The 18,228-nt window shown below is 43.9% G+C and overlaps 1 protein-coding gene and 1 long non-coding RNA gene across 5 annotated transcripts in view; one reads left to right on the forward strand and one right to left on the reverse strand.

Annotated features, from left to right (window-relative positions):
- Positions 1–3,574, reverse strand: part of LOC143436988 (acyl-coenzyme A thioesterase 6) — a 26,389-nt gene extending 22,815 nt beyond the window's left edge. The window contains exon 1 of the mRNA XM_076921703.1: positions 3,454–3,574. The gene's annotated coding sequence lies outside the window, so the exon portion shown is untranslated. The remainder of the gene's footprint in view (positions 1–3,453) is intronic.
- LOC143436989 (uncharacterized) lies at positions 145–17,947 on the forward strand. 4 transcript variants are annotated; one of them, XR_013106709.1, is made up of 6 exons: positions 145–722; positions 867–1,363; positions 14,337–14,615; positions 15,207–15,382; positions 17,544–17,582; positions 17,819–17,947. It is a non-coding gene; the product is annotated as an uncharacterized LOC143436989 (long non-coding RNA). The 4 variants fall into 4 exon arrangements; XR_013106710.1 differs by having other exon boundaries at positions 145–1,363; positions 17,815–17,947; XR_013106707.1 differs by having other exon boundaries at positions 145–1,363.
- Positions 17,948–18,228: the final 281 nt, after the last annotated feature.

Below are 18,228 nucleotides of genomic sequence, written 5' to 3' on the forward strand. Positions count from 1 at the left end.
ATTAAATCCTCTTTCAATTGCATCGATTGCCCTCCGAGAGCGTCCTTCATGGGGTCCCAGTAGTACAGCCGCTGGCACCGGGATATATATATATATATATATATATATATATATATATATATATATATATATTCTTATTATATTCTTATATATTGAATGTAAATGTTTGTTACAGGAGTCACAAAATCACGTCCAAGAACAATCCAGGGAAGAAAATGCACCTGAGGTAAAAGGCCCTCTGCCTTTTCTCCAGGAGCCTCTCTCAGATTTCCCCAAGGCATTGTTCACTGTGTTTGTGTTCCCCTTTGCTTTATTTTCCTTATGAATTAGAAGTTAAAGTTACAAAATATGCAGAAAAGAGAAAGATAAAAGAAAGTTTAAACCTTGGAGCAGCTATAATAAACACACGCAGGGCTTAGGGAGTGGGGGTAAAATTCTTTCCTCTATCCAGCATGTTCAGTAACCTGAAATCAGACCCAACATTGACACACTGGAGACCCATGTACTTACAAAAGATCCCTGCCAAGTCCCAGCCAAGAATGAAGCCTTGTAGAGAGGAAGAAGACTGAGACACCAGAGCCCTTGCAACTTGTCACTCAGGGAGTCCAAGAGGCAGAGACAGGAGTTGAATCTTTAAAGTAGCATTAGTCAGAGAGCTGATAATAGAGAGCTCAGTGGTTGGACATCCTAAAGTGCCTTCCTCTTCATCTTCAGCCATTACGGTACAGAGGGATGGGGTACAGAGGGGTGGGGGTACAGAGGGATGGGGGTACAGAGGGATGGAGTACAGAGGAATGGGGAGCAGAGGCAGTTAGTCACAAAGGTTCATTCTTGCCCTCTGGCCATGTGGTTGTGTTGTCTCTCAGACTGCACCTTTCCCTCATTACCTTTGCTGGAGTAGCTGAGAAAGGCTTTGCATACACCAAGGACACTGAATCCTGCATCCCCCCGGTCAATTGTCCTTAGAAGAATGGATGAAAAGGTAAGGGGTGGGGAGGCTGGAGGTGCAGCTCAGTGGTGATTAACCTGGAGGATAATTGTGTGGGTGATTAACCTGGAGGTTAACTCAGAGCCAACAAAACCATCAGCACTGTGTACTTGATGAACTGTCCTGTGGGCATGCAGATCCCTCCCTACAGAAGGAAGTGCAAATGTCATTTGTAAGAGAGAATATGAAGTGTCTAGCAAAATCCCATCTCACTGTCTAGCCCTGACTGTGATGGAAATGAAGAGCTCCAAACTCTGGAGACCCGTCATCAAGCCTCAGGACATTGCAGCCACCCAAAGATCACAAGAAACCATACCTGGATGCAATCAGCAGAGGTTTATTAGAAAAAGAGCTGGCAGCCAGCGGTCTGACCAGGTACTCTGGCTGGAGTCAAGGTCCGACCTCCTCGGCCAATCCTTGGAGGGTTTTAAAGGGAAAAACCACAAACCAGGGGAGTGGGAAGGGGGGTGAGGGGTTGTCAAAGATACAAAACATGAAAACAGTGGAACAATTCAGAGGTACTCACTCTAAATGATTAGTGTCATGTGGAAATCGCCCTGCATTCTTCTCAAAAATGTGGTTTTTACTATGCCATTGTGCCCTATCCTGCCATTTCAGATTACTATCTTTACTTTTTCCGGCTATAGGGCTATGGCCCCACCTAGGTGGTAGCATCTTTATCTGTAATCAGGAATGTCTTCCTGCCTTGGGCGAGGCTTGAAGAATGTAATCCAGCAAGTGTCCTTCACCTGGAATGTGAAGGCCTGAAATCTTATTTTCAGTTCCGAGTTCTGTAAGGCGAAAAATCTACACATATTTCATAAAATGGCCTCTATAATTTTTCACTCTACAGAACTTTCTATGTAGACCGTGTTTACCTCAAACTCACAGAGATCTGCCTGCCTCTGTCTCCTCTAACATATACAATGAATGCTGGGATTAAAGGCATGCACCTCTGTGCCCAGTCTTAGCCATAAACATTTTAACCGTGTGTTATTCTTTTGACCATGTTCTGGGTTCTGACACTCATGGTGATCCCCCACCCCATAAAATTGTTTTGTTGCTACTCCATAATTGTAATTTTGCTACTGTTGTGAATTGGGATGTTGATATTTGATATTTCCGATGGTCTTAGGTTATCCCTCCTACGGTGGAGACCCACAGGCTGAGAACCACTGACAATCTGATCCTGCTGAGCTCCACAATGGTCTAACTGCATTCCCCACCCTTAGGGATTTATAAGCATACTCTTGTCCACATCAGCACAGGGATGAGCAGAACCATATTTTTATTATGACAATCTTTGTATTAGCATATCTTAAGCTTCACTCCCTTATGTTGATTGGACAAAGAGGTTTTTTAATTCACAAGAAGTACAAAGAGGAATGTTTGTCTGTCTGGCAGCACTGTGGACACCCATAATGGCAAAAGTAGTTTTTTTCCATGAACACAACAGGCACCCATTACTACTTCCTCAAGCATTTGATTGTAAATTTAAGCACTCTTGTCTCTTTACTAGTCTTGTCTTTGTTTGTTTGTTTTCTTTTTTGCCAATCGCTTTGTAAACATCTTTCTTGCCTTAGGGAGGGGTCAGCTGTCAGGTGCTTTGTAGCTCTCAAGAACCAGGTTACAAGTTCTGAATTCCAGTGTTTCAGGTCCTGATGAATCACAGCTAATGACATAGGTTTTCATTGTCATTGTTATTGTTTTTGAGTAAAAGTTGCTGGGTTATTTAAGTCAAGTTATTTAAAAAAAAAAAACAGTACATGATATCTAGAACTATCAAGATCTTTTCTCTGGTCTCTTGGTCTACTTTTAAGAGCCAGGCTACAACAAGATGTCCCAAAGTGTTCTTGCCCTGCCCCACTAGTTGACAGGGGCCATGGCCCTAAGTCAGAGACTGCATACAACCATTTCCCCCTGTCCCAGGGCCTTCTCACATATACCCTGTTCACAGGCCTGGGCTCCTCAGTGCAGATCACCAAAAGGAACAGTATGCTGAGTCTTTGCTTCTCTACAGAGGTTGACCCTCTAGGCAAGCCCCAGATGGGGACAGAATTCCATTATTACATGCTGGTCACTTGAGAGCTCCACAGAGTCCGAGGACACACACACCTCCTGCTGCAATCCTCAAAATCCCCTTCAAAATACCGACAGATAACAGCCTATCTCTACATGCTACTGAACGTAAAAAAAAAGAAACAGGAAGGAAAGGAACATTGTGCTTTTAGGTGTGGTGGAGGAGACAGTGTTTTATAAATATGTGGAAGATCATAGCTAAGGTGTAGACATCTGAAGAGTCCAGAGTAGACAAGACCAGACTGCACCGGTCCATGTGGGGAGGAGGTGAAGGGAGGGAAGATGGGGAGATAGAGGAACCAGGGGCAGCAGTCAGGAGGCCAAAGGTACAGTGTTGGATTCTAAAGATCTAATACCACGGGACGCGCTCCCCCAGAGATACTCACGGACAGGACTCGTTGTAGTAACATGAGGTTTATTGATGAATTGATAATAGCCGGTACCAGGGTTCTCTTGAATGAAGGAAAGAAGAACCCTGAGCCAAAATTGAGGGCAGTATTTATACCATATTCATGGGGCTCATAAAGGCAGTTATACAATTACTTCTTAAACATTAACCATAAAGGCCAAATTTCAACAGCCGTTCTCAGGCTCAGTTTCCGTCCTCAGGACTGGTTGCTAAATCTGTTTACCCAGGTTTTACCATGCCGAGGCCTCATAAACTCTTATCTTGGGTCTTTCTTCCTCTGGGATGCCTTTGAAATGTGCTTCTCCCGGGGTGTGTCCCTGGGGGAAGTTAATATTTGAGTTTAAAACCAAAATCAGAGCTTTTTATTAATTTTAAGTCTCTACAACAGAGGGGCAGGTAACTAAAATAGTTGGATTACATAGGGAACAGCAGCCCAGGCCCCTGGGCTGGAAAGTTCAGGGTAGTGGGGGTGGAGCATGCCATCCAGGAGTGCACTGCAACACGTAGGGACTGAGGGATTCTGGAAGAACCTGGCAGCCAGGTCCTCTTATTTTGTTAAATAGGCACCTCAGCCATTTGTCCCAGGTTTGAAACCTAACATTTGCTTGTCCCAAAAAATGCCTTTCAAAGTATTAACATATAAAACTACCCAGCTTTTAGAACTACTTGTCTCAAGTTTTACCCCTGACAAAAGAGAATTTCACTCCCTTTCTGTGTCTTTTTTTTAAAGATTTATTTATTTATTTTATGTATATGAATGAGTTCTGTAGCTGTCTTTAGACACACCATAAGAGGGCATAAGATCCCATTACAGATGGTTGTGAGCCACCATGTGGTTGCTGGGAATTGAACTCAGGATCTCGTGGAAGAGCAGTCAATGCTCTTAACCACTGAGCCATCTCTCCAGGCACCTTTGTGTCTTTATTTCTCGTATTCCTGCTTCTCTTGATAGCGTTCCCTTGTTGACTAAATGCAAGTTTCAATTGAGATCCCATGGCTTAGGCGTCTATGCTGTGGCTTTCGAATCCATTAGGAAAAGCCAAAGACTTAGATTCAATTCAATTTTAGGTTAAATGAATTAATTCTTACTATTGGCAGAAGGACAGCCGCTGTAGAACCAGACAGCATGCCACACAGAAGGGGGCTAAAGGAAGGGTTTATATAGGTGGACATTACAGGTATGGAATCCACAGCTGGGCAAGAAAATTATTGAACTCCTTGAGTCGTTTCTCTTTCCCATTGTATATTAATAAAAACACCTATAAGAGAGCTTAGAAAAGCAGAAAGCAAGTGGTTAAAATACCTCCAAGCAGGAACTGGATTATTCTATTCTTTATTCTATTCTATTATTCTGCTTCTTTCTTTCTTTCTTTCTTTCTTTCTTTCTTCCTTCCTTTCTTTCTTTCCTTCCTTCCTTCCTTCCTTCCTTCCTTCTTTCTTTCTTTCTTTCTTTCTTTCTGGTTTTTGAGACAGGGTTTCTCTGTGTAGAATCCTCCTGCCTCTGCCTCCCAAGTGCTGGGATTAAAGGTGTGTACCACCACTGCCCGGCCAGATTATTCTATTCTTATCTCATCTGTAGGCTACTAGGATCTCATAGGCATTCCAGGGTAAATGTCAAGAGCCCTTAAGGGATGCCTGTTCCCATATTATTTTTCTTCAGCCATCACAGAGGAGTTATGTGTAAATTATTACACAGGTCAGAGCAATCTGGGAGAAGTGTCATTAAGTGACTAGGATAGTAACAGTGCCATCAGGTTAGGGCTACTGGCTGTCATGTCCCCACAGCTATTTCTAGGTCCCTTTCCCAGATGCCTCTTTGTTGCAACCGGCTCTGCTCTACCTGGCTTGAGACAAAAGACTTAAAAAGCCTGGTTAGTTACTATGTTGTGGCCTGCTCTGCTCTGCCTGGCTTCAAACTGCCACTCTGGTCTTCAGGTCAGGGTCTAGAGGGAGAGAGAGTGAGGATGAGGAGAAAAGACACAAGGAATGGAGACAAGACAGACATTCTGATCAAGTCTCTTTATTTGAAGGGAAATCTAGGGTATTTATACACTTTTGCCACACCCCTTGTAGGTCCATGGATATGACGTAAGCCTTGGAGGTGTGGCTAGCATGTGAACAGCTGCTTTCTAGCTGCTTTCTGCTAAAGGCCGGCTCCCAACAGGTCCCCCTTTTTAATTATTTTTTCAAAAGGGAAGGCTGGGAAAACTTACGGAAACCGTACCTGTCATAGGTTGGAACAAAGGACCCCAGCCTCCCTTTCCTGTCCTTGGATACTCAACAGCCATTGGTTGAGTTCCTGTCTTAGGATGGTGAGGCCTCCCTTCTTTTAGGGGCAAGGGTCTTGATATGTTCTCTTACCCATCACTGACTATCTGGCTTAGCATGTAAGTTAGGGGTTAATTCTCATCAGTCTTGATGACAGAGGTTTCAGAGTCCCCTACTTCAAGCCTATAATAATGGACCTGTATGGGTTTCATTTTAATAGCATCTATCTGTTGCCGTACAAAAGCCATCAGTCTGTTGAACAGCATAAACCCAAGAGACAAGAGACTTAATGCCTAAATAGTCCATATAACAGCAACACTCTTTTTAAAGAGCAACACACAGAAATACAGAACTGATCATAGCTTTGATCTTAACAAAACAAGTAAGGAAATTCCCTGTCCCTGCTCAGTCAATCTCAAACCCCAAAAATAACTATAACAACTGTGGTAATGGGGTTTAAACAATGTATCCCACTAAATCATAAGTCAGAGAATCAAGAGTCCAATAGAGCCACCCTGGAGATTCAGGTGGTGATGTCTCTTCAGCATTGAGAACTTCTCAGGTCAGGTTTGCTCATTGATCTATTCCAGTTTGAAGGCAATTGTGAAGCATCTTCATGTTTCCTTCATATTTCCTGCAAAGAAAAAATACGCTTCTCAGGGGGTTTCTCCTCCCTGGATTTGTTATTGTTGTCTATTTGTTTAATCAGTCTCTCTGGCAGCCAACATGCAGCATCTGCAGTTTGGGAATATGTGCAAACAGAACCTCTTCCCCAGATAAGCACTGGATCTGGCCCATTCCAGGTTCCAGTTAATGGGTCTTTCCAGAGGACTGTTGCAAAATTCTTTTTTGTATCAGGATGCCAGAATCTATCTGCAGCAGATTTTCCTTCAGAATCCAAAGTTTAAAAATTTAAAATAAAGAGTGCATGATGAAGGATATTTCTGGGGCATCCCTTAGTAGGATACCATTCCCCTTTTTTAATTTTTTCAAATTGACATTTAATGGTTTGATGTGCCCTTTCTACCATACCTTGGCCCTGTGGATTATATGGAATACCTGTTTTATGTAGTATTCCCAATTTTTCACAAAATTGGTGGAAACTAGAGCGTGTATAACTTGGGCCATTGTCAGTTTTGCAGCGATTGTAGCAAGCATATGAGCGATCACATGCTTGCTTGCTTCTCCAGTTTTTAATGTTGCATAAATGAAACCACTGTATGCATCTACACATACATGTATATATTTTTGCTTGCCAAATTCATTATAATGAGTAACATCCATTTGCCAGATACTGTTTGGTATCAGTCCCTTTGGATTTATACCCAAATGAGGAACTGGTAAAAGTTTAACACATGATTGACATTGTTTGACAATTTGTCTAGCTTGTTCTCTGGTAATTTTAAACATAACTTTTAAAGTTTTAGAATTAAGGTGATGTAACTCATGAGCCTTTATGGCCTGATCCAAATTAGATTTCTGATCTGATAAAGTCACTGCAGCTATACGAGTAGTTAGATCTGCCTTGGTGTTTCCTTCAGAGAGAGGACCTGGTAGCCCAGTGTGGGCTCTCAGGTGTCCTATAAAGAATTTACACTTTCTCCTCAAAATGAATTGTTGGCACTGTAAAAACAAATCAGCTGCTTGTGAGGAATGCTTTATTTGTGCAGCAGTTTCTAGCAGAGGGATAGACTGAGCTATATATGAGCGATCTGTGTAAATATTAATAGTTTGATTTGGAAATGCTTGAAACACCACAATAACAGCATGTAATTCAACCAATTGAGCTGATACAGATGATGTAGCAAAGGAGATTACTTGATCTTTAAAGGCATAAGCAGCTGTTCTTGATGAGGAACCATCAGTGAAAACTAGCAATGCTTTCTTGATAGATTCATGTGCAGTACGAGATGGAAAAACAAATTCATGATGATTACAAAACTGAACCAGTTTATCTGGTGGATGATTATCTATCTGACCAGCAAATGAGGCACATGCAATAGACCAGATTTCAGAATTCTGCATAAGCCAATCAACCTGATGCCTTATATAGGGTTGTACTATGATATCAGGATCTTTTCCAAAATATTTTTGACTGTTATCTCTTCCTAACATAATCATATCTGCTACAGCTGCATAGTATGGATTAAGAATCTTCTTGGGGAATGAGGGAAGATGAACCCATAATATGGGTGCAGTTTGCCAAAAAACTGCAGTAGGAGTTAATTTAGTGTTAAAAATAAGAAAATATAAAGGCTTAGAATAATTAATATGAGTTACAAATTGAGATGAGATAGCATTCTCTACCTTCTGTAAGGCTTTACTACCCTCCTCTGTTAGAACCCTGTCAGACTTAGGGTCAGGATCTCCCTTGAGAATATCAAACAGAGGCTTCAGTTATCCTGCTGTAAGTTTCAAATATGGTCGTAGCCAATTAATATCTCCCAATAGTTTTTGAAAATCATTAAGTGTCTTAAGGGAATCAGTCCTCAGTGTGGCTTTACTATTAATAATACTTGGACCATTAATCTGAAATCCTAAATAAGTATATGGATCTTGTAATTGCACCTTTTCTGGTGCTATTTGTAACCCTGCAGTCTGTAAAGCTGTTCTAAGATCATCAAAGCACTGGAGTACCTGTTTTCCATCTTTTCCAGCTATCAAAATATCATCCATGAAATGAATCATGTAGATTTGCTTCCACATAGTTCTAACACCCTCTATGGCAGAAGCCACAAACTTTTGGCACAAGGTAGGACTGTTATCCATACCCCGAGGAAAGTCCTTCCATTGATATCTTTTCACAGGTTCTCTAAAGTTTATAGAGGGAACACTGAAAGCAAAACGTTTTCTATCATTAGGATGCAAGGGGATAGTAAAAAAACCAGTCTTTTAAATCTATAACTATTTTATAATAACCTTGTAATTTTTCGGTGGTTAGGGACCACTGATCCACCCAGACGGGCGAGTCCCCTTTCCAGGTGATAGGATCCGCACAACGCCCTAGGGGTGCAGCTGAATCAGTAGCCCCCATCAAAAATACCCCAAGTCTCTTCTTTCATTGTTACCATAAACTTTAGTAGGATGAATAATTTCATCTTCACCTTTTCCTAATCCTTTGCCTGGGGAAAGCTCAGAGTTTACCATTTGAGCCATGATTACTTCATTAGGGCTGCACATAATCAATCCCAACTGGGATAACAGATCTCTGCCCTAGAGATTAATGGGAAGGCCTGAGATGACATAGGGTCGTATACTTCCTGTATTCCCTTCTTTATCTTTTCACGTCAGCACCTTAGAGCTTTGTAGTGGGTTTTGACTTTGGCCAATACCCCTTAAATTGGTTAAGGTTGGGGTAAGAGGCCAGGTAGCAGGCCAATCACTTTGTTTTAGGATAGTGACATCAGCTCCTGTGTCAACCAAGCCTTGGAATGCCTTTCCATCCAGCCAAATTGTCATCATAGGTTTTTGTTTAACTATAGGCTGTACCCAGTATGCATCAGAGGAACCAAAGCCTTGATCCCCTCTCTTAGGATTCTTATATTTGTGATTAGTAGGGAACAATGGAAGTAACAATAGTTGAGCTATCCTCTTTCCTGTAGGAATGGTGAGTATATTCTGAATTGCCTATGCCATTACCTTAATCTCACCCTGATAATCATTATCTATAACTCCAGGAAAAATTTGTAGTCCCTGCATAGTAGCACTGCTTCTTCCCACTATCAGGCCAAACACATTTGGATAGATCGGTCCAATCACTCCAGTGGGTAAGGCTTGAGGTCCCATTTCTGTGGTTAATACTGTGTGGGTGGCAGAACTGAGGTCCAGTCCTGCACTTCCTGGTGTTGCTCGACTAAGTTCAGAAAGGGATTGGTGTTTGCTGGTAGGACACTGACTGCTCCATAAGCCTGTTTCGGCTTGCATCGGTTCGAGGCCTGGAGCTGGCCCCTGTTCCCATTTCCCTGATTATGGGAAAGAGTGTTACCTTGTGAGTCTTGTTTAGACCTACAATCACTAGCCCAATGCCTTCCACATTTGCAACGTGGGCAGAGCCCAGGTTGTTTTCTGGGCTGTCTCTGGTTTAACTCATTTTCTACCTTGCAATCTCTTGCAAAGTGTCTAGGCTTGCCACATTTAAAACATGCCTTTCTGTCTTTACTTGCCAAAAAATCTCTTACTGATTGTCCTTGCATGGCAGCCGCCATAGCTAAGCCCTGTTGGTAAGAGGGACCTATTTCAGAACAGAGTCTGATATACCCCGTAAGGTCTGTCTTTTTCCTATAAGGTCTAATGGCCGCTTGGCAAGCAGGATTAGCATTTTCATATGCAAGTTGTTTCACATAATTTACACCTGCCTCTGCATTACCAAAAATCCTCCCTGCTGTTGTCATTAATCGATGAACAAAGTCAGAAAATCATTCATCATGCCCTTGCCTGACTGTTGTTAAAGATGCACCAGGGTCTCCCTTTATTGGAAGTTTATGTCAAGCCTTCATGGCTGCATTTTGAATTTGAGCATATAAACCTGGATCATTATTGCATCTGGTTATCACTAGAAGCAAACTGCCCTTCTCCTACTAAGGCATCAAAGGACCAACCATTGCCTGCCTGAATGTTTCTCCTAGCTGTCTCTTTACAATTCTCATGATACTCTGATTTCCAAATAAGATAGTCTCCACCACTAAGAACTGCTCTCACTACCGTATTCCAATCACTAGGAGTCAGCCACTCCTCTGCGGTAGACTCTAAAATTGCAAGAGTAAAGGGAGCAGTGGCACCGTATTGAGATACAGCATTTTTTTAATTCTTTAATAATTTGAAAATTAAACCCTGTGTGATGTCTCCAAGCCACCCCTTGAGCGTCTCTGGTCTCTGATACAGGAAAAGCCTCAGCATTTCCCTCCTCTGGCTGATCTGTAGCTGAACTAAAGCTAGAGGGCAGGGACTGACTTTGGACTCCTGGTTGAGGAAAACAAGGAGTCGGAGGATTTTCGCAGTTAGTCTCTTGAGACCTCTTCCCTGTCCTTAATTTCTGTAACTGATTACTTAAGTCCTGATACTCTTTTTCTAACTCTATTAGTTGTTTAAGGGTAGAAATTTTGTCCTGTAACTCCTTTTTGGGATCTACAACCATTGTCTCCATTGGGGGAGCACTTGGCGGTGGAGGCACATAGGGAGAGGGCATTTCAGCATCATAAAATTTGACTTCCTCTTCCTCTGGGTCAGCACAATCTGGCTCTGACAAATTGTCATCAACCTTTGGTTGTATTTTAGATTCTAACTTATGCTTCTTTTTATTTTGAACAAAAAAGACAGCATTCAAGAACAAAAGCAGAAAATTAACACATGTGAGCAGCAAACAACAAAACCAAAACAGAGAGTTGAATTCAGGCTGACTAATTTCTTGTCCCATTTTCATTACCTTTCTAGAAGCAAACCAAAATAGAGAGTTGTGTTCAGGTTGACTAATTTCTTGTCCCATTTTCTTACCTTTCTTGACGCGGCAGATTCCTGCAACAATCAACAGATCCTTCTTCCGGTAATGTCCCTCACTGGATCTCTCATTCTCGCTGCCCCATGTTGGGCGCCAAAAAGATGTTGAGAACTGCACTAGCCCCACGTTGGGGGGCCAAAAATGTTGGGGCCTAGGCCCCTTTGGGTGGCCTAAAATGTTGAGGCCCTCTCTACTCTGCGCTTGGCGGCCACTGTATCCCGACCCAAGCTGCTGCTCCGGTCCCGGGTCGGGGTTCAGCAAGAGAGAGAGTGAGGACGGACTCAAAGAATGGAGACCAGACAGAGTGTGTTTCAATCCCGTTTATTCTTCAGTCTCTCTTCCTAGTCCAAGTCCCAAGTCTTGAGTTCCTAGTTCCTAGTTGTACTCCTCCTAGTTCCTAGTTGTACTCAATCTCTGTTACTCCAAATTGTTCTCTTTCATACTCTCTAAAGTGTCTGATTCTCTGATATCTCTTCTGTCTGCCTTTCTCCTTTTATATGTCTCACTTCTAAGCCATGCCTTTTGGTCACATCTTTAAGTCATGCCCTTAGGTCTTGTCTCTAAATCTGATCTCTAAGTCACACCTTTAAGTCACACACCTTTAATCTCACACACCTTTAATCTCACACACCCAAGGAAAGTCCTGGGTATCTAAAGCAAGATGTTATCAGAGTGTGCTCAGCTGTTGTAGGCTATTGCCATCCAAGTCTCATGTCAGGGTATATGGCTCAAGATGGCTGCAAAGCTGATAGCCGCTTTCTGCTAAAAGTCGGCTCCCAACAAAAATCTAAATATTTGACTGTGTCTCAGAAACTAGGTTGAAAATCCTGCTTTGGTGGATGGATGTTTTTAAACCAAAAGCCTGAAATAACAGCCAACCTGAGGCTGGCTGAGCAGGAAGGTCACAGCTTCTTCAGAGTACTCCACATAAAGGACGTCTACAACCTTAAGGAGGTCATTGTACTTAAAATAAGCCAGAGCCATGACCGCAAAGCCCTTCCCAGCCAGCAGACTGGCCCGATTTCCAGAAGTCCACCTCCAATTCCAAAAAGGTCTATGACCCCAGGAAAGGGTCCAGTTCCTTAGAAAGACACAAGAGGGAGAGAAAGTTTATCATTTATCAGCTCAGCAGCATTTGCATTGGCCCCAGGGTATCCAGCATCATGGATGTCAGCTGCTGGCTGGATGCTGTGGCTAGGCCCTTAGCTTCCCTTAGATTCTCCCACTTTTCTGATTCTAATTTCCCAATGCCTGTTCCATTATATCCCTAAACCAATGACCTTCAGGTATGTCTCTTCCCTACTTAAACCATCCAGACTTCTTTTTTTAAAAATATGATGGTAATGAAAAGGTCTAACTAACTGTGCTTCCAAAACGTGGTGACGCCAAAGACTATAACAGATAGTCTTGAAAAAGTGAGTAAAGGAATTCTAAACTGCTGGGTAGGGTCTCTACGTTCTACGCCAAGACTGGCGATTTTCCAGATCAACGTCAAACAATCAAGTCAGGTTCACATTTACTGGGCTTCCTTGCAAGTTCCCAGATTTTAAAAAGAATTCCTAATTTGTATTTCATGAGTATGAGTGTTTTGGCTACATTTATGTCTGTGCCTTGTGCTCAGCGGCTCGTCCCAGCAGCTGCGGCCCGAGGGCTCCAGACTCACGGTTGGCACCCTCCTGACAGTGAAAAATCATAATACTGTGGGATGAATAGTGCCTCTCGACTTCTGGAGGCTGTGACCATGAAGGAACCCTTGTTTGCCTTGGCAATCGCGATGTGAAATGCCCCAGAGGTCATGGGATACAGAGGCCTGTATGCAGAAAAGCTAAGCAATGGTAATGATTACCTTTTTCATGGTGATGTTGAAATGCAGGTACAATGATTGTGTTGCAAGGAACATTCCCCCCCCCCCCCCCCAATAGTTTTACAAAAGAATCCCTCAGGAGACTCTGATCTAGTAATCCTGAGAAACTTGGTCTTGAACCTTTCTTTCTTGGGTTGTTACTTAAGTAGTAGTACCTCATGCAATCTGGAAAGGAAGCTTTATCTGGGAATGCATGGGGAATCAGACCATCCAGGGTGAAATCATGACTCAAGCTGATTAAGGGCTTTGGAAAGGAAGTACCTGAGTTTCCAAGGGCAGTGATCTTATCTGAAAAAAGGATTGTAGTAACCAGTGATAACTCAGAGCCAGAATCCCCCAGCCTAGGTACACAGGGAAAGAGATTTTCCAACTCAAATGGCTCACCATCCATCAGAGGTAGCTGAAAACAAAGGTTATTCGGGTACAGGGGAAGTGGACCTGTTTAGAAGTTGTTCTTTGGAGAAATTCCCATCTGCGTTGTCAGCAAATCAGCAGTTCAGTTTACAGAATTCAGCAATGGCAGCTCGATCCACTCATAAATACTTCACAGATATACTAACAGTCTAGTTCAGTAGTGTCAGGATTGATAGGTTTATACAAAGATAGAGGGGAGATGTGTTGTATGGAGGTGTGGTGAGGTACAGGGGAAGAGGATGTCTCAGCGGGCCCATGCCGAAGCATCTCTTCCCCCTGAGAGATCAGCCACACACCATATAGTATACAACAGAGTTTATCCAGGGCATGGGAAGGGGAGTTAGGAGGGTAGTAGAGGCAGAGAAAGGCATAGAGAGGGAGAGAGTAGAGAAGTAGAGGCTGGCCATGAACATATGGAGAAAGGGGGAAGGGAGGAAGAGCACAAGACGGCAAGAAAGGAACAAGAGATCAAAGGAGGGAGGAGGGGGCAAGCAGCCTCTTTTATAGTGGACCAGGCCTACCTGGCTGTTGCCTGGTAACTGTGGGGAGGAGCATACCTGGCTGTTGTCTGGTAACTGTGGGGAGGAGCATACCTGGCTGTTGCCAGGTAACTGTGGGGAGGAGCATACCTGGCTGTTGCTTGGTAACTGTGGGGAGGAGTTTAGACAGAATGCTAACAGGAATAGCAAACAGGAATCAGCAGCAGTGGCATGACCTAACAGAGACAGCCAGGTCTCTGCTGAGGCTACACGAGTCACAGGAGTGCCCAGGGCCAGCCAGCATGGATGCCAGGAAACGTTCTCTGCCTTGCCTCTCTCAGTAAGGCCAAGATCAACGAATACTCGAGACCAAGAGGCATTGCAAAGCCGGTCTCTCATCACTGTCCACTGGGTCCTGTTTATGCTCTCTCCAAACATCACGTGTCCGCCACGGATCTTGCATTACCACACGTCTTGCCTCAGCGCTTGAATCTGTATCAGCTGACATCACTCTGCCAGTCAACCTGAGGAAGTAGCAAGAAGCCACCAGAACACCACCAGAAGTTTTTTGGTGCATTTCTCTCTGTGGAGTCATGACAAATGGAGTTCAGCTACACGATGTAAGGCGAACCAATACATGCGTGTCATTAGCAAAGAATCCTTCTTCATGTGTCCTGTTATGTGCTTGCTTTAGCAGAACATCCTTTCTCCTGGGTCTGCTGCAGCAACACATTCCCTCATAAGTCTGCCTTAGCCTTTCACCTGTGTCTGCTTCAGCAAAATATTCCTTCACATGTTTGCCCTAGCAAAACACCATCTGACACAACTGACTTCCCAAAGAACCTGTAAGTTTGCACTTCAGGTAATGCTTGCTATGTCCCACAGAGCCTTTCCAGTTACCCAGCAGGTGATTCATGGGGTCCTTGAGTGACTGACCTGAGTCACCTTTAGTTAACTGGTAGGTCCCCTGGTTGCTGCCTTTAATTCTTGTAGATACCACACACACACACACACACACACACACACACACAGAGGAATCCCCACACTCCCACATGTAAGCAAACAAAATGTAGTAGAAAACACTAATTATTAATGTTGGGGTGATCTTTTTGTGCACTGTATAGCTGTTGTCTTTGTTTTATACAAATGGTGATTTCTGCGCGGGCAGAGAGTGAAGCACAGACCAGACTTTGGTGTTGTTATTTTTATAGGATCATCTCCCACCTGGGCATTTTGTAAACACTCCTTCTTTCACCTTCTGATTGGTCTAATAAGGAGCTGAACAGCCCACAGCTGGGCAGAAAGTAGAAGGCGGGACTCTGGGAAAGAGTCAGGCACAGGAGATTCGCCAGTGCACTCAGAGGGAGAAGCCAGGACTGATGGAGAGGTAACTGACGAGCCACATGACAGAATATACATTAATATATATGGGTTAATTTAAGTTATAGGAGCTAGTTGGGAACAAGAGTAAGCAAAGGCCTGAAACTATAAACTAATAAATACAAGTCTCTGTGTCTTTATTAAGAGCTTGGGCAGGCATAGAAAGTTCGTACGGTCATATGTTGAATTATTTAGTGATTTACTGAAAGCACTGTTTGTACTGCTCTATTCGCCTATGGGCCCTCACTTGCTGCCTGGAACAGAGTGAGCTGGAGGAAGAGCTGAAACCACAGGCCATTGTTCCTAACAACCTGCTGACTACCATAAACTCTTGTGTAAACTCTTGCTTGCTTGACTGCCCCGCTGTTGTGTTTTATAAAACAGCGGCATGAGGGGGAACCTTGGCGGGCCCTACCAAGTTGTCCCCCTGAACAATCAAGCCATGAGACAGGCCTAATATAAAAGGAAGTTTATTTGGGACCTGGAGAAGTGGGTAGAGGCAGAGGAGGGAGGGGGACAGAGAAGGGCAGAAAGAGAGAGGAAGAGAGGGAGAGGGAAAGACTGAACAACCATTCTTATAGAGAGCCAGGCTCCTCCTTGCTGTTGCTAGGTAACTATTGGGCAGAGCCTAGAGGAAATGGTCACACCCACCTTGTGGTTTTAGAGTAAAGATGAAAATACAGGATGCATTAGAGATGAGGGCTTTCAGGAGCTCTCCTGGCTTCGGCCCCCCACCGGTGACATCTCTCTTCTACTCTCACTGGTATCTCACTGCTTATTCCCGAAAGATCCCTGCAGCATAAAGAATTTCATTCTGTAAACAAAATTGTAAGGCTTGCTTTAAAGATTTGGTGCACTCACACAAAGGCTCCTTGAGGCTGGGAGGGGACGTTGGATTCCTTGGAACTTGAATTATAGGTGATCTTGAGCCAACTGATGTGGGTGCATCTGAACAACTGACTATGTTGTTCTCCTAAGAACAAGTGTTCTTATCTCTCCACCCACCCCACGCCCCACCCCCCCAGCCATCTCCATCCCATATGATGGTTTTATATTGCTTTTCTGGGATACTCGATGCTAGTCAGCTGAGAAATTAGTGGTGATTAAGAGGAGACCAGCACTGTTTAGGGGGAATCTTCTGGAAAGTGTTTCCTGAGAGTTGGTACACAAAAGCTGTTCCAAACATGGCCTGGGTTGTACCTCGTGCTACAACTGAACTTGCTAGTGTAAGAGTCACCCAGGTGGTACTGGGTTTGAGGGCATGAAAGGGTCTTGGAGAGTGGCTGAGACTTTACACCGAGTGGCTGGGCTGGTGTCTCTGATGAGACCCCAGGAAAGGATCCTGGTGAAAGTGCAGCCCAGTTGCAGCAAGGGACTCCAGCAGTTTTGGAAATGCCAGTGTCATGGGATGGCCACGGAGAGCAGCAGCAGCAGTGGAGTCTAGGCCAGAGCCTAGAAGACAAGCTGTGTGTGCCGCAGAGGGCAGAGCTGGAGAAGTGACCCAAGCCCCTTGCAGGAGCCCAGCAGATCATGTGTGAATCCTAGACAATTGGACATTGAGTTATTTACACTGTTGGAGTTTGGTTTCATGTAAATTAATTACCTAATTCTAGCTAGCCCTTATAAAAGACACAGAAACCTGGTCTTTTATTTACAAGCTGTAAACCAGATTGGGCAGGTTCTGTGGTGTTCTCACCTCTATCCAGACCATACACCCCTTGTTACTTGCTTTTGAGTGTCACCCGGGCTGCTTCTGCGCCATCAGCTTGTGCCCAGGGTGCAATTCTTCCGGCCATGATCCATCAATTTTCATGGCAGCCTCCTCCTCTCTGTCTTATTCTTTCTTCTCTCCCCCAGTTCTCTCCTGAGACCTATCATTCAATCCTCAAGTCCTGCCTTCCTCTCTCTGCTGCCCAATCACAGGCTCTAACCTTTTATTAACCAACCAACTTTAAATTGGAGAGCAAGGTTTATATAACAAAAGCTGATGTATGTGGGAATTCATGAATTCACTGGTCTAGACAGCAACCAGATCTTGGGGTTCAGAATTTAGCATTTGTATACATAGCACCAGGCTAACCCCCAACAATTTTGCTTTGTTCAGACTGAGACTGTGCCTGGTTCTTACCTTTTGAAGGAGTTATTTATCTTGATTTTGATTTTTACAGGAGTCCACATCTGAAAGTGAAGGGCCCCAGCCAGAGCAGGTATGGCAAACACAGTCCTGAGCCTGACAAATATGGATGGCACCAACTGGTTTTGCCCTTTTCTTCTTTCCCTCTGCCTTGCTAAAAAACCATTAGATTACATTCCCAGAGCTAGCCCCCAAGAGATCTACCCCCTTATTTGGCCACTGTATTTCTAACAAAATGGGAGGGATGGAGGTTATCTCTTCATATGGTCAAATGTTTGGTTTTTGTTTTTTCTTTGTTTTTCGAGACAGGGTTTCTCTGTATAGCCTTGGCTGTCCTGGAACTCACCTTGTAGACCAGGCTGGCCTCGAACTCAGAAAGTCGCCTGCCTCTGCCCCTGCCCCTGCCCCTGCCCCTGCCCCTGCCCCTGCCCCTGCCCCTGCCCCTGCCCCTGCCCCTGCCCCTGCCCCTGCCCCTGCCCCTGCCCCTGCCCCTGCCTCCCAAGTGCTGGGATTAAAGCCACCACCGCCCAGCTGGTCAAATTTTAATATATTGATTTGTCCCATAACTTAACCTTTTGAAGGATGTAAATCATTTTTTAAGCTAAGGCAGCACTCATAACATGGTGCTTTTTAACACCTACCCCCCTTTTCAGTCTCAAGTGAGTTCAGTGCTTAGCTCCAATACATTGTGTCGTGGCATTCTTTGCCTATAATGTTAA

Source organism: Arvicanthis niloticus, chromosome 23, assembly GCF_011762505.2.
Source record: "Arvicanthis niloticus isolate mArvNil1 chromosome 23, mArvNil1.pat.X, whole genome shotgun sequence".
Classification (NCBI taxonomy): Eukaryota; Metazoa; Chordata; class Mammalia; order Rodentia; family Muridae; genus Arvicanthis; species Arvicanthis niloticus.